General features: G+C 44.2%; 1 pseudogene; it reads right to left on the bottom strand.

Moving 5' to 3' along the window:
- Positions 1 to 10,490: 10,490 nt before the first annotated feature.
- Positions 10,491 to 10,936, bottom strand: LOC121494149 (annotated as a pseudogene).
- Between the last annotated feature and the right edge of the window lie 3,735 nt (positions 10,937 to 14,671).

Raw genomic sequence — 14,671 nt, forward strand, 5'->3', positions numbered from 1 at the left:
ATTGTGGATTAAACATGTAGATTAAACTTGAAAGTGTGTCTTGTCTTGAGCTGTTACGTTGTGAATAGCACAGGAGAAATTGAGGAAGTATTTGTCTTGTGTTTTCAGACCGTTATCTGATTTAGCAAAGAAGTTGCTCAACGTGACTGACAAGCAAGTGAAGTGAGGACATCTATGTTGTTCCAGGTCCTTTAGCCTTTGAAGGAATAGACCAACCTATACTCACTTGTCACTGCGAGCCACAGGTGGCTATGGGTACAAGCGTAGGGAAAATCAAAGACTGCATTATATAAAAATTGACTATGGAATTTGCAACGGAGAGTATTTTATTTATTTATTTTTATTATTATTTTTTTAATGGAGAGTATTTTAAAGGGGCACCTGGGTCGCTCAGTCGGTTAAGCAACTGACTCTTAATTTCATCTCAAGTCATGATCTCAGAGTTGTAGGATCTGTGTGTCAGCTGCACACTCAGTGGCGAATCTGCTTGGGATTCTCTCTCTCCCTCTGCCCCTCCCCCTGCTCCTGTGCTCTCTCTCTCTCTCTCAAATAACTAAAAAATTCTTTTTTAATTTTTTAAATTAATTTTTTTTATTTTTTAAAGATTTTAATTTATTTATTCATGAGAGACATAGAGAGAGAGGCAGAGACACAAGCAGAGGAAGAAGCAGGCTCCATGCAGGGAACAGGACGTGGGACTCTAGCCTGGGTCTCCAGGATCCTGCCCTGGGCTGAAGGTGGCGCTAAACCGCTGAGCCATCGGGGCTGCCCTTAAATTAATTTTAATTTTAATTTTTAAAAAGATTTTATTTACTTATTCATGAGAGACACAGAGAGAGGCAGAGACACAGGCAGAGGGAGAAGCAGACTCCCTGCAGGGAGCCTGTTGTGGGAGTTGATCCCAGGACCCTGGGATCATGACCTAGGCCAAAGGCAGATGTTCAACCACTGAGCCACCTGGGTGCCCCTAAATAATTCTTTTTTTAAAAAAGGAGAGTATTTTTTAAAAATTTTATTTATTTATTCATGAGAGACACACACACAGAGAGAGAGAGAGGCACAGACACAGGCAGAGGAGGAAGCAGGCTCCATGCTGGGAGCCTGACGTGGGACTCGATCCCGGGTCTCAAGGATCACACCCTGGGTTGAAGGTGGTGTTAAACCGGGCTGCCCAAGGAGAGTATTTTATATATTGTTTGTAGATATGTGCTGCACATTTTTGCCAACAAAATTTATAATAAATGCACATACTCATTTTTCCCCCTCTGGAGAGCTGGTTGTTAGGCATTTGCTAGTATACCACTGTCTCCAGACCCAGCCAGATCCCCCAGCACCATAATTTTCCTACCATGCAGATCTGCTGGCTAGTCCATATAAAACAGCTGGATCTTGGCTTCTTGCATAGGACAAAAGGGGGTGGAGTGGGCAGAGAAGTCTCCACAGAGCAGGTGACCTAGATGGGCCTTAGGAGGATGGATGGGAACGAGGGAGGCAGAGGTAGGAGAGTGGCCTACACTGGCCAGACAGGAGGATGTGGGATGCGCAGTGAAGATGCAGATGTGGAAGTGAACGCCATTTGCCTGATCCATCTCTACCCATTCTCTTTTTTATTTAATTTACATATATATTTATGCAAATTAATTTTTTTTATTGGAATTCGATTTGCCAACATATAGTATAACACCCAGTAGATCTCTACCCATTCTCAAAGAGTCCCTCTTGAATGGGCCGAACTGGCATTGAGCTGACACTATGAGTGTCACCCTTATTGGGAATTAAATTATTGAGCTAGGGGCACCTGGCTGGTTCAGTTAGAAGAGCATGAAAGCCTTGATCTCGGGGTTGTATGTTCAAACCCCACGTTGGGTGTAGGTGAGATTATTAAAAAAAAAAAAGTGAACTTAAAAAAAACAAACCTAAGATAAATAAACTAATTCCATACAAGCTGATTGTTCCATGAAAAGGAAGTATGTGCAAAGTGACAAATCCTACAGAGCTGTAAGATGGAAGAAAAAGGCCCACAAGTCCAGCTTGATGAAAAATGGCTTATTAAGGGGACTTACAGACATAAGCCTGTTTTGAGTGGCTCCAAGAGGAGCAGGTCCCTGAAACCCCTACCTCCTGTCAGACCTGCTAGAGGCTAGGAGTCCGTGGGGAGGAGCACTCAGGAGGAGAATGTTTGAGAATGAGTGTGTCACAGTCAATCTCCAGAGTAGATCAAGAACCCAAGTTAGGGCAGCCCCGGTGGCGCAGCGGTTTGGCGCCGCCTGCAGCCTGGGGTGTGATCCTGGAGACCCGGGATCGAGTCCCAGGTCGGGCTCCCTGCGTGGAGCCTGCTTCTCCCTCTGTCTGTGTCTCTGCCTCTCTCTCTCTCGGTGTCTATGAATGGATAAATAAAATCTTAAAAAAAAAAAAAAACCCAAGTTACTCAAGGATGTGGTTAAATAAAAGGGAAAGGTGTGTGGGGGCGCTGTGCTCAAGAAGGCTTCAGGTCAGAGTGGTCATCATGGCCATTTGTCCAAGATGGTTTTAGTCTGGTTCACAAATTGGCAAATGACTGTTACTCCCCGCCCCCAGTGCTAGATGCTTCCTCGGGATGTGTGGGATGGCCCTTGCCATCCGAAACCTTGCACTTGGTTCTCCTTCAGGTTTGGAGGGGAAAAGCTGCTTCTTAGAACTCTTGGTCCAGGGACCAGCATCAGATCTGATTGGTCCACGATAGGCTCCCCTGGTTGTTGCTTATTTTGACTACCACTGGGTGATGCCAATCCTCTGATTGGGCCAGGGTGGACACATGACTCAAGCTGGTCCAATCAGATCTCCTCCACAGGAACAGGGGCAGGCCTGGCTCTACCAACCCTACTAGTCAGGAGAAGCTGTGAGAGAAGCATGGAGAGAACTGTGTGCAGAGAGAGAGAGAGAGAGAGAGAGGAGGGGAGAAGACGTGTGGGGATTCACAGATGAGACCACAGAGCCCTAAAGAGACAGAAGAGCTCCCTAGGCTTCCTACTTGCCTCCTCCTGGTGAAGGGGGATGCCCTAGTGCATTAGTTTCCTAGAGTTGCTCTAACAAAGTACCTTAGGGGCACCTGGGTAGCTCAGTAGGTTGAGCCACCTACTCTTGGTCTCAGCTCAGGTGTTGATCTCAGGGTGGTGAGTTCAAGCTCTGCCTTGGGCCCCACCTTGGGCGTGGAGCCTATCTAAATCAAAAACAAAGTACCGTATACTGGGTGGCTTAGAACCTCAGATAACTGTCTGCCAGGCCTGGAGGCCGGAAGTTCAAAATCAAGGTGTTGGCAGGGCCACACTCTCTGCAAACGCTCGAGGGAAGAATCCTTCCCTCCCTCTTCCAGCTTCTGGTGGATGGTGTTCCTTTCCTAGCTTCTGCATTACCCTCATCTCTGCCTTCCTTGTGGCATGGCTGTTTTCCTTCCGTGTGTCTCATTTGTTTCTTTTCTCCTCTTTCTCTAAGGGCATTGCTCATATGGATGTAGGGCTCACGCTAGTCCCGTATAACATCATCTTAGCTACTTACATCTGCAAAGACCCTATTTACAAATAAGGCTATATTCCGAGGTTCCAGGAAGGGCATGAAGATTTTTTTTTTTTTGGGCCTGGCTGGGTGGGGGGGGGGGGGGGACACTATTCAACCCAGTACATTTAGTATCTACTCTTGAGGGCCATGAGCGTCCTTCCATGAATTTCCTTCTGGGATGGGTTCTGTTCCATGCTGCTTGAGGATGCAGGCCCTCAAGGCTGTCAGTGATTTTCTTAGTAGTTTTGGGATCTCAGAGTCTGTCCTGCTTCCTGGATTATTTGGGTTTGGGAGTGGCCCACAGCAAGGATACTTGGGCCCTATAATGTTGTAGGATATTCCGAAGACCCAAGGTATACGGATAGGATTCTACAACAGTGACAAGAACTATAGATGACATTTATTAATGCTTACTGGTCCCAAGTACTAACTAATTGCCTTGCACAGACTTCAACAGGAAGGTATGATTTTATTTTCATTCCCATTTTACAGGCAAAGAAACTAAGGCCCAGGGACTTTAGGCCAAGGTCACACAGCCAATAACAGAGTGGTCGACACTGTGTTTGTAGAGCCAGTCTTCCTGCAACCCTGCTCACTTCCAAGCGACCTCATAGAATGTTGCTGATTGGGCCAGGGTGAAAAGTTTTGGCTGCATTGTGCGCCCTCCAGATTCATACGAGGAAGCCCTAACCCCCAGGACCTCAGAATGTGACTGTATTTGAAGACAGAGTCTTTACAGAAGTAATTGTGTTAAAGTGAGGTCATTAGGCTGGGCCCTAATCCTATACAATTGGCGTCCTTGTAAGAAGGGAAATTTGGAGATAGATGTGTGTGCACGCACACACAGAAAATGCCATGAGATCATAAAGATGGGTATCTAAGAACCAAGGAATATCAGACCTGGAACAGACCTCTCCCTTGCAGCCTCAGAAAGAACCAATCTTGACAACACTGATTTTGGACTTCTGGCCTCCAAAACTGTGAGAGAATAATCATCTTGTTTAAGGAACCCAGTCTGTGGTACTTTGTTATGACAGTCCTAGACCAGTACAGATGGTTATAGGAATTGATGCATTTAATACACACTTGTGCACAGTGCCAGGCTCTCAGCAAGCACTCAGGACAGTTCATACCCACACACGCTTAGACTTCTATAGTGTCCCATGGACATGTGACAAAGACACAGCAATTCACAGAAGGGTTACAATGACACATCTGTCATCTGTCTGTGATGTCATAAAGACACTCTTGCCATGATGGGAATTACAAAGGCAATTTTGGAAACATGTAGTGTTATAAAGACAATCATAATTCATAATCCTGAATCTACAACCATAAAATCCTCCAAAAGAAAAATGTCCCCGGCTCCTTTAGCAGCCCAAATGGGCTGAACCCATGTGAAGGTGTTTATGGTTTGTATTCATTCCTTAGCTCGGATATGCACATAATAGGGATGTTGATATGCTTGATTATTGGATGCTGTCCCAGAAGCCCCCAGTGGGGAGTAATAAATGTGTAATCTAGTATGAGTACCATTTAATACATATGTATGATGCGATATATAGAGGTGATAGATATGGTACATGAGTCTGCTTTATTATCCACACAAAATAATTAACATTTTTTTTTTACCTTTTATATATTTATTTGACAGAGAGAGAAAGAGCACAAGCAGGGTGAGCGGCAGGCAGAGAGAGAGGGAGAAGCAGACTCCCCGATGGGCAGGGAGCCGGAGGCAGGGCTCCATCCTAGGACCCTGAGATCATGACAAGAGATGAAGGCAGACGCTTAACCGACTGAGCCACCCAGGCACCCCAAAACACTTAACTTCTGTCTCTTCTGATCACCAAATCTGTGGAGCTATTTCCTGACACCAATAAGCAATTCTGAGCCACCAGCAAGGTGTCCAAGAATCCAACTCAACTCTGACACTATCTACCCAGAGATAGCATCAGATCCCATAGTTATTTTTTTTTAAAGATTTTATTTATTTATTCATGACAGACACACACACACACAAACAGAGAGAGAGAGAGAGAGGCAGAGACACAGGAGACACAGGCAGAGGGAGAAGCAGGCTCCATGCAGGGAGCCTGACATGGGACTTGATCCCGGGTCTCCAGGATCACACCCCAGGCCAAAGGCAGCACTAAACCACAGGGCCACCGGGTCTGCCCAGATGCCCTGAGTTAAATGCTCAGTTCCCACAAGACTGTCTCCTCCATTCCCCACTTCAAGTGCCAGTCACAAATCTCAGTTGTTACCTGCACTTCTGACAAACCAGCTCTAGGTTGTGGGTTGGAATGATTTCTTCCTTGGGTTTGATTAATTTGCTAGAGCCACTCACAGAATTCGGAGAAACCAATTTATGGTAAGGATGCAGAATAGCACCAGATAAAGAGGCCTGGAAAGACCCTGACTGCAGGAGCTTCTGTCCCTGTGGAGCTGGGATGTGTCACCCTCCTTGTTTGGTTGTGTTCACCAACCTGGAAACTCCCCGAAACCTCTACTGTTGGGATGTTATGGACGCTTCCTCACGTAGGCATGATCAACCATAAACTCTGTTTCTAAGCCTCTCTTCCCTGTCCGGAAGATGGGTGTGGGGCCAAAAATTACAAGTTTCTAATCATGGCTTCGTCTTTTTGGTGACCAGCCCTCACCCAGGAATCATCCAGGAGCCCACCCAGAGTCACCTCTTTAGAACAAAAGATGCTCCTAGTGTTCTTATCATTTAGGAATTTGCTAGGGTTTAGGAGCCTGTGTTGGGCATGAGGTCAAAGACATATATATCATATTATCAGTGTCAGTTCTGGATTCCAAAACGTATTTGGTGTCTAGGGTTTGGGATCAGGGACTGTGGGATTGTATGAGGGACTGGGTTGTGAATCGAGACCGTTTTTCAAGAAGTGGGATGTTACAAAGTGTGATGGCTCACTCACACCACCGCAGTGTGAGCACTCCTTGGAGAGGGAAATTTCTTATATGAGCTTTCTCAGACTTTTCTTTCTTTCTTTTTTTTTTTTCTCAGACTTTTCAAGCCAGCTTACCAATCTCTCTATGGAGACCCGAAGCTGTTTCTTGTCCCTCTCTTGCATTCCACAGGCTCTGGCTCAGTGTGTCTAGGAAACTCCTACTACCCAGGATGAGAATGAGTCAGGCCACTGAATAGAGATCTCACACCCCACCCCACTCCAGAAGTGCTGTCCGATGAGTCTCCAGTGGTGGAAGCAGAGTGGAATAGCCCGAAGCCTTGCACCACTTTCTCATGTGCCTATGTGTGGACGCTGGGAGCAGTATGTTGAGGAATGAGTGGAGAGATGGGTCTGCAGGGCATTTTTAAAATGGCATTAAGAATACTTAATGTAAGATCTACCCTCTCATGGGTAGATGACATTTTAAGTGCACAACACAGTATTTTTAAAAATGATTTATTTATTTGAGAGAGAGAAAGAGAGAGAGAGAGAGCATGTGCAAGCAGGGACAGGAGGCTCATGGAATTACTCAGCTGAGAGGATGTTTGGGATGGAGTAATAGATTTGAAGATGGAGAGGCAATTTATATATACAAGAGATAGACAATAAAAACAACAGGAGTTGGCTAAGCATTGAATATGGGTGAGACAGAGGAGATAGAGAAACCAAGACTTTTGACTCATGCAACTGGATAGATAGAAGCACTTAGGAATTTGGAGACCCTGGAAGCTCATGGGTCACTTTGGGATGTGCGAAATTTCCAGGTGCCTCCGAAGTGGCCATGTGGGAGTATTGAGTTGATTCTGTGGCCATGCAAGCTCTATGGCTGGGATGGAATTGTAAGAGTTGTTGGTATATTTATAAAAGGATGTTTGGGGAGAGGATGGGATTTCTTAGAATCACATGCGAAGAGGCAGCAGAAAAGAGGGTCTAAGATCAAGTGCTGAGGAAATTCAATATATAATGGTTCAGTAGGAAGTCAGGTGCACCCAAAAGCCTAAGAAGGAACAGCCAAACAGGAAGGAGGAAAATTAAGATCCCAAGGAATCCGTTTCAAAGAGGAAGTAGTGGTCAATGATATATGATACTGCTGAGAGTCAGTTAAGATGGGAATCAAAAATATTCACAAGATTTTGGATCATCAGAATCATGAATGGTTAACTATTTTTCAGGGGCATGAATGAGTCAAGTTGCATCAGAGTGGCCTGAGAAATTAGTGACAAGTGGAGACTCTGAGATTGCCTCTGCAGGTAGCTTCTTTATAAAATTATTTGGAAATAATTTTGAATCTCAAGAAAAGTGACATGAATAAAAAGGGTACAAAGAACACTCATACATCCTTTATTCGAAGGCAACATTTTGTCTCATTTGCTTTACCATTCACCATTTGCTCTCCCCATGCCCTTGTATGGGAGTACAAATTACAAGTTATTTATTTAAGATGAGTCAGACAAGATCAGGATTATTAAGAAACAAAACCGGAGGAAACCAAAACCTCAAAGACTGGGCAGTTCTAGGAAATTCCAAATGTGGTGTGAGTAGATTCAAGAAATAGGAAGTTTTGGGGGTATTTATCAAGGTGATTACTTAGAAAGAAACATAAAAGGGTGGGAGGGTGGGCCAAATGGGGGGAAGAGGAGTGGGAGATACAGGCTTCCAGTTATGGAATGAACAAATTGTCGGAATGGAAGGCACAGCATTAGGAATATAGTCAATGGTATTGTAACGACGCTGTATGGTGACAGGTGATGGCTACACTTGTGCTGAGCGGAGCATAATGTATAGGCTTGTTGAATCACTGCTGTACATCTGGAACCCACATAACGCTGTCAACTATACTCAAGAAAGGGAGAAGGAGAAAAAGAGGGAAAGAAAGAAGGAAAGAAAGAAAGCATGCAGACAGATAGACAGACAGATGGACATGGGAGCTAGCTGAGTTAGCTTTACCCTCTCTTCTGGTCCACATACTGAACAAACCCAATGGTATAGTTTGCCCTTGGGCTAAATCAGGGAATGTAATATATTGAGTTACCAGCCTTCCTCTCCTGAGTCAAGTTATAGTAAACAGAATAGGCAGGAGAATTGAAACTCTCTCTTTTTTTTTAAAGTTTATTTATTTTTTTTAAGTAATCATTACTCCTCCCACCCCCCAAAGACCTCAAATTCATGACTCTGAGATCAAGAGTCACATGTTCCACCGACTGAGCCAGCTGGATGCCGCAGGGAGAATTGGAATTTTCAGACTCGCAGCGAAGGCTCACCAGGCACAGGACCGAAATCCAAACCATGAGAGAGACATCTCGAACTCCACATCAGCAGGAAATAATCAACATCTAAAGAAGCGATTGAGTGTCTGCCTTTGGTTCAAGGTGTGATCCCCGAGTACTGGGATCGAGTCCCACGTTGGGCTCCCTGCGTGGAGCCTGCGTCTCCCTCTACCTATGTCTCTGTCTCTCTGTGTGTCTTTCATGAATAAATAAATAAAATCTTTTAAAAAAATGCAGAATCAGATCTGGGATGCCTGGGTGGCTCAGTGGTTGAGCATCTGTCTTTGGCTCAGGGTGTGATCCGGGGTTCCAGGATTGAGTCCCACATCGGGCTCCCTGCGAGGAACCTGCTTCTCCCTCTACCTGTGTCTCTGCCTTCTCTATGTGTCTCTTATGAATAAATAAATAAAATCTAAAAAAAAAAAAAAGAAGAAGAAGAATAGAACAAACAAAAGACTCCGGAGTAAGTCTGAATCATTTCTCTAGAAAGGCCTTAACAAATTTTAGATTAATTATATTTAAATACATGGATAATAAAATCTATATGAACATGAACACTCCCTCAAACTTGAGTAAAACCCTCCATTATCAAACTTTCAGAGAGATATTAAAGCTTAAAGATTAAATATCGTTGCTGAATAAAGTTCAAAGTCATTAGAGTGCAAAGAATTGATTTAGCAGAATGAGATTAGACAACACTTTTTCATTTGCTCATTTGTTTATTCAACAAATATTTACTGGAGGTATTTAATGTGGCAGCATGTTTCTAAGGGCTGGGGATACAAGATAAAGAAGAGGGTCTTGGGTTCTGCTTATATTCTAGATTGGGGATCAGCAAGTTGTATAGCCCATCACGTTTTTGCAAGTGACGTCTTATTGCAACATGGCCATGATGATTTGTTTATGTACTGTCTGTAGTTGATTTTGTGTTGCAGGTAGTGGAGATGAGTAGCTGTGACAGAGACCATTTGGCCCATGAAGCCTAGAATATTTACTCTCTGGATCTTTATGGAAAATAAAGTCTCCCTCCTAGATTATCCCTAAACGTAATAACTAAAGATGGTATAAATGCTATATTAGTCAGGGTTCTCCAGGGAAACAGAACCAATAAGATGTACATATATGTGCAGAGAGATTTATTTTGAGGAATTGGCTAACACAATTGTGGGATCTTGCAAGTCTGATCTACAGGGGAGATCGGCAGGCCGGAGGCCCAGGGAAGAGTTGAAGTTGCAGTCTTGAATCTGGAGGCATTCCTGAGGCACAATTCCCTCTTCCTCCAGGGGACCAGGTCTTTCTCTCTTAAGACCTTCAACTGATTGGATAAGACCCACCCACATTATTAATACGCTTTAATCAAAGTCTGCTACTAATTTTTTTTTTAAATTATCTTTATTATAAGGAAAATACACAGCAGAACAGAGCTGGAGAGTGGTGTGGGTAGAAGATCTAGAAAAACTTAATCACGAAACAAGCTGCTCAGTTACCAAACAAGCTGTTCAAACATGGCTTCCTGCTGTGAGGGAGAGTGATTTAGCCCTTATCTTTCCCACCTGCTCTTAGGGCTGGGCCCAGGGAGCCCCATTTTCCAATCTGTTCTCTTCCTGGAGTTTGGGAAAGGTTATCTAGTTCTCAGGCTTTCAAGATACAGAAAACAATATGGAGAAGGAAAGGATGTTCTAGCCCTTTGGTCCAGTGTTATCCCCCGCCCTATCCCTCAGTATTTGTTGATGCCAAAGAGATGAACCCCATGGAATTGGGGTAACTTAGGCAGCAGCACACTAAGCAATGAGGTTGTGTTGATGGGGAAGTGAGTAGCATCATACTTGGTGTAGAAGCTGGCCAGGAGGTAGAGTACAATAGGAGAGATGCTGAGGAATTTGCAGGAAGAGATAAATTGGAGCCTGTAGTCCATCTGTTCCCAGTGGGTCAATGGCCGAGCCTTTCCTTGGTCAGGGGTCTCAAAGGGTGTCCCTTTCACTGTATGTAAGAAGACATACGTAGCCAAGTTATGGAGGACGTTGTTCAGGGTCCAGACAACAGGTCTGCTGAAGAAGGGGATGCTTCACGTCCTACCAAGATGATGTAGGCCAGCCAGATGCCCCGGCTATTCATCACTCGAGTGTTGGGGTTTACTTCGCTGTGTGTCACCCCCACGTTCATCCTGCTGACTTCACAAGCTGGTCAGACTTGAGGCACGGCATTCACTCCCACCTCTCTGCTACTAATTTAAGTATTATTCATCTTAAAAAAATACCTTTATATCAGCATTTAGACTTATGTGTGACCATATATCTGTGTCCTGTGATCTAGCCAAGTTGACATTTAAAATTAACCATTACAAATGTTTGGAAAGAAATATGTGGGAGATGTTCTAAAGAGTGAAGGAGGTCTATTTTTAGTGGTGGTCACAGCTATTTTCTCTTAGAAGGCAATACGTGTGCTGAGATTTGAGTGACGACAAAAACCAAGCCGTGGGACTATCTGGGGGAAAGGCATTTCACACAGAAGACACAGCACGCCCTGAGGTGAGAACATTCCAGGTGTGTTTGGGCCCTGGGAGACCAGTGTGGTTAAAGGGGAGTCATGAGGTGGACAGCGGTAGGGAATAAGGTTAGAGGAATCATGAAGGCCTCATGTGCAGAGATAGAGGTTTGGACATTTTTCTGCCTTCAGCGTTAAGTCAGTGGAAAAATTTAAGCTGAGACTGTGGTGTGGAAATTGGAAGCAGAAATGTAACTGGGAAGCTGTGGAGGCTTCTAGAAGAAAGATCTGATTGGCTCAGGTGGGGGAGGAGGCAATTGTGGGGCTAGACAGAGCAGAGAAACATGGGCTGCACTGACTGGGATTTGGTGCTATTTCAATGACCTCAAGTGGCTTTCTATTAACCACAACCAAAAACCCCCAGCTGCTCACATCAGCTCATCGGATCTTGCCCAATGTGCTCCTGTCACTTCCCCCATCTCACCTTCTCCCATCTGCCCCCTCTCTCTGTTCCAGCCCCAAGGGGCCTCCTAGCTGTTGCTATGCATGCCAGACACAGTCCTGGCTCAGGACCTTGGCTCTGGCTGTTCCTTCTGCCTGGAAAGCTCCTCTCCCAGATCTTCCCATGTAGATCCTTTTTTTGTCATTTAGTGCTCAGCTCCAAAGCCATCTCCTTACCTGACACTCCACTAAAAAGAGCACCCCTGCCAATTCACTATTTATTACTGACCCTGTCTTATTTTGTTTTCAGTGTGTACCAGTTACCCAGTGATGCATAATAATAAATGCCCCAAACTTAGTGGCACAAAACAATGACCATTTTATTATACTCACGGCTTCAGTGGGTCAGGAATCAGGGCAGAGTGTAGTAAAAATGACTTATTTTCTTCTCTGCAATGCCTGGGGCTCAACTGGGAAGATTTAAATGGTCGACGACTTGAATAACCAGGGCCTGGAATCATCTGGAAGCTTGTTCACTCAGCTCATTCAGGACTATCAAGTTATGCATGTAGCCTTGTGTTTTCTATGTGGCTTGGGCTTCTCACAGCACAGCAGCCTCACACGAGAGCTGGATTCCAAGAGGCAGGGAGTGGAGGCTGCCAGGATAGTTCAACATTGTATCTGAGAGTCACTTTTGTCATCTGCCATTCTTTCCTCAGGGCCACCCAAGTTTAAGGAGGCAGAGAAAGTGACTTTGGAGGGGCAAGTTCCAATTGCAGAGAGGTCCCCTGGGATGGGAGATGTTAGGACAGTCATCTTGGGAACATACTGTCTGCCATACCGCTTTGGTGATGCATCTTTGTTATTTTTTTTTTTTAAGATTTTATTTATTTGAGTGAGCAAGAGAATGTGCACACGTTTGCACAAGCAGGAGAGACAGAGGGAGAACCAGACTCCCCGCTAAGCAGAGAGTCTGATGTGGGGCTTGATCCCACCACCCCAGGATCACGACCCGAGCCTAAGGCAGACACCCAACCGACTGAGCCTCCCAGGTGCCCCGATAATATATCTTTAGTAACCAGAGAAAGCATTCTTGTTCCACCAAGTGGTAGAGTCTGATATGTAGGATGAGATGCAGACAAGAGACCCATCTTTGACTTGCCAAAGTGTAAGCTCCATGATAGCAAGAGTTTCTGCTCACTGAAATTCACTGATGAATCCCAGGCATTGAGAACAGTGCCTGATATATTGGGTGCTCAACAAATGTGAGTGGGAAAGGAGGAAACATAAAACACTGTGCATTTCAGGGCACTACCAAAGCAAACAAGAGGCTTGGCTTTGTAGGATCCAGAGAGGTCCTACAATCTTAAGAATTCTCCCCAAGATGGAACAGGAAGTGTGCAGTGGGTGCATTCATAGGGAACGTCTGAGGGCCTCAAAATCCCTAGCAGGGCTGACTGGTGATGGCATCTCTCTCTTGCAGCCAGTCCGGAAGGACTGGAAGACATGACTCGTTCTTCAAATGTGAAGACAGCAAATGCAAAACTTTAAGGAATACGAAAAAAATCAAGGGGCTGAGACACTGCCAAAGAAATACCATAATGTTTCAGTAATCAAATCCAAATACATATGGTGAAGGAGAATAAGAGGGTAGAGTTTTTTATGTGATTGAAGTTGTTAAGCTGTCATCAGATTAAAACAGACTGTTATATAAACACACACACACAAACACCCCCCCCCAAAATCCCAGACTGTTGGATGTTTTATGTAAGACTCATTATAACCACAGAGCAAAAACTGATAGATACAAAAAGATGAAGAGAAAAGAATCAAAGCATATCACTATGGAAAATCAACAAACCAAAAAAGGCAGCAAGAAAGGAAGAAAGGAGCTACAAAACAGCCAGAAAACAGTTAATAAGATGACAACAGTATGTCTTTATCTATCAATAGTTACTTTAACTGTGAATGGATTAAATTCTCCAAGCAAGGGGAGGAGGGCGGGGGGTGGGGGTGAATGGGTGACGGGCACTGAGGGGGGCACTTGACGGGATGAGCACTGGGTGTTATTCTGTATGTTGGTAAATTGAACACCAATAAAAAATAAATTTATTATAAAAAAATAAATTCTTCAAGCAAAAGACATAGAATAGGGGCACCTGGCTGGCTCAATTGGTAGAGCATGTGACTCTTGATCTCAGGGTGGTGAGTTCAAGCCCCATGTTGGGCGTGGAGCCTAGGTTTTTTTTTTTTTTTTTTTTTTTTAAGTAAAAAAAGGTCATAGAGTGGATGAATGTTGATAAATAAACAAACCAACAAGACACAACTATATGTTGCCTACAAGAGACACATATCAGCTTCAAGAATACACAAAGGCTCCAAGTTAAGGGACCGAAGAATATATTTCATGCCGATGGAAACCAAAAGATAGCAGGGCAACTATACTTTTATCAGACAAAATGTACTTTAAATAAAAAAAAAAAAACTATAACAAGAAAAAAAAAACTATAACAAGAGACAGCGGTTTAGTGCTGCCTGCAGCCCAGGGCGTGATCCTGGAGACCTGGGATCGAGTCCCACATCAGGATCCTGCATGGAGCCTGCTTCTCCTTCCTCTTGTGTCTCTGCCTCTCTCTCTCTCTCTGTCTATCATAAATAAATAAATCTTAAAAAAATAAAAAAGAGTCAAAGGAGGTCCTATAACAATGCACATATAACATTCAACACTGGAACACCAAAATATGTTATGCAAATATCAGAAAATCTGAAGGGAAAAAGAAACAGTAACACAACAACTTCAACGGTGGGTAGATTAGCCAGGCAGAAAATCAATAAGGAAACACCGGACTTGACCTGTACTTTACGTTGAATAGACTAAACAGGCTCTACGGGACAGTTCATCCAACACCAGCAGAGTACACATCCTTAAGTACACATGGGATGTTCTTCAGGATAGATCATGTGTTAGGTGAC

Source organism: Vulpes lagopus, chromosome 7 (genome assembly GCF_018345385.1).
Source record: "Vulpes lagopus strain Blue_001 chromosome 7, ASM1834538v1, whole genome shotgun sequence".
In the NCBI taxonomy this organism is placed as follows: Eukaryota; Metazoa; Chordata; class Mammalia; order Carnivora; family Canidae; genus Vulpes; species Vulpes lagopus.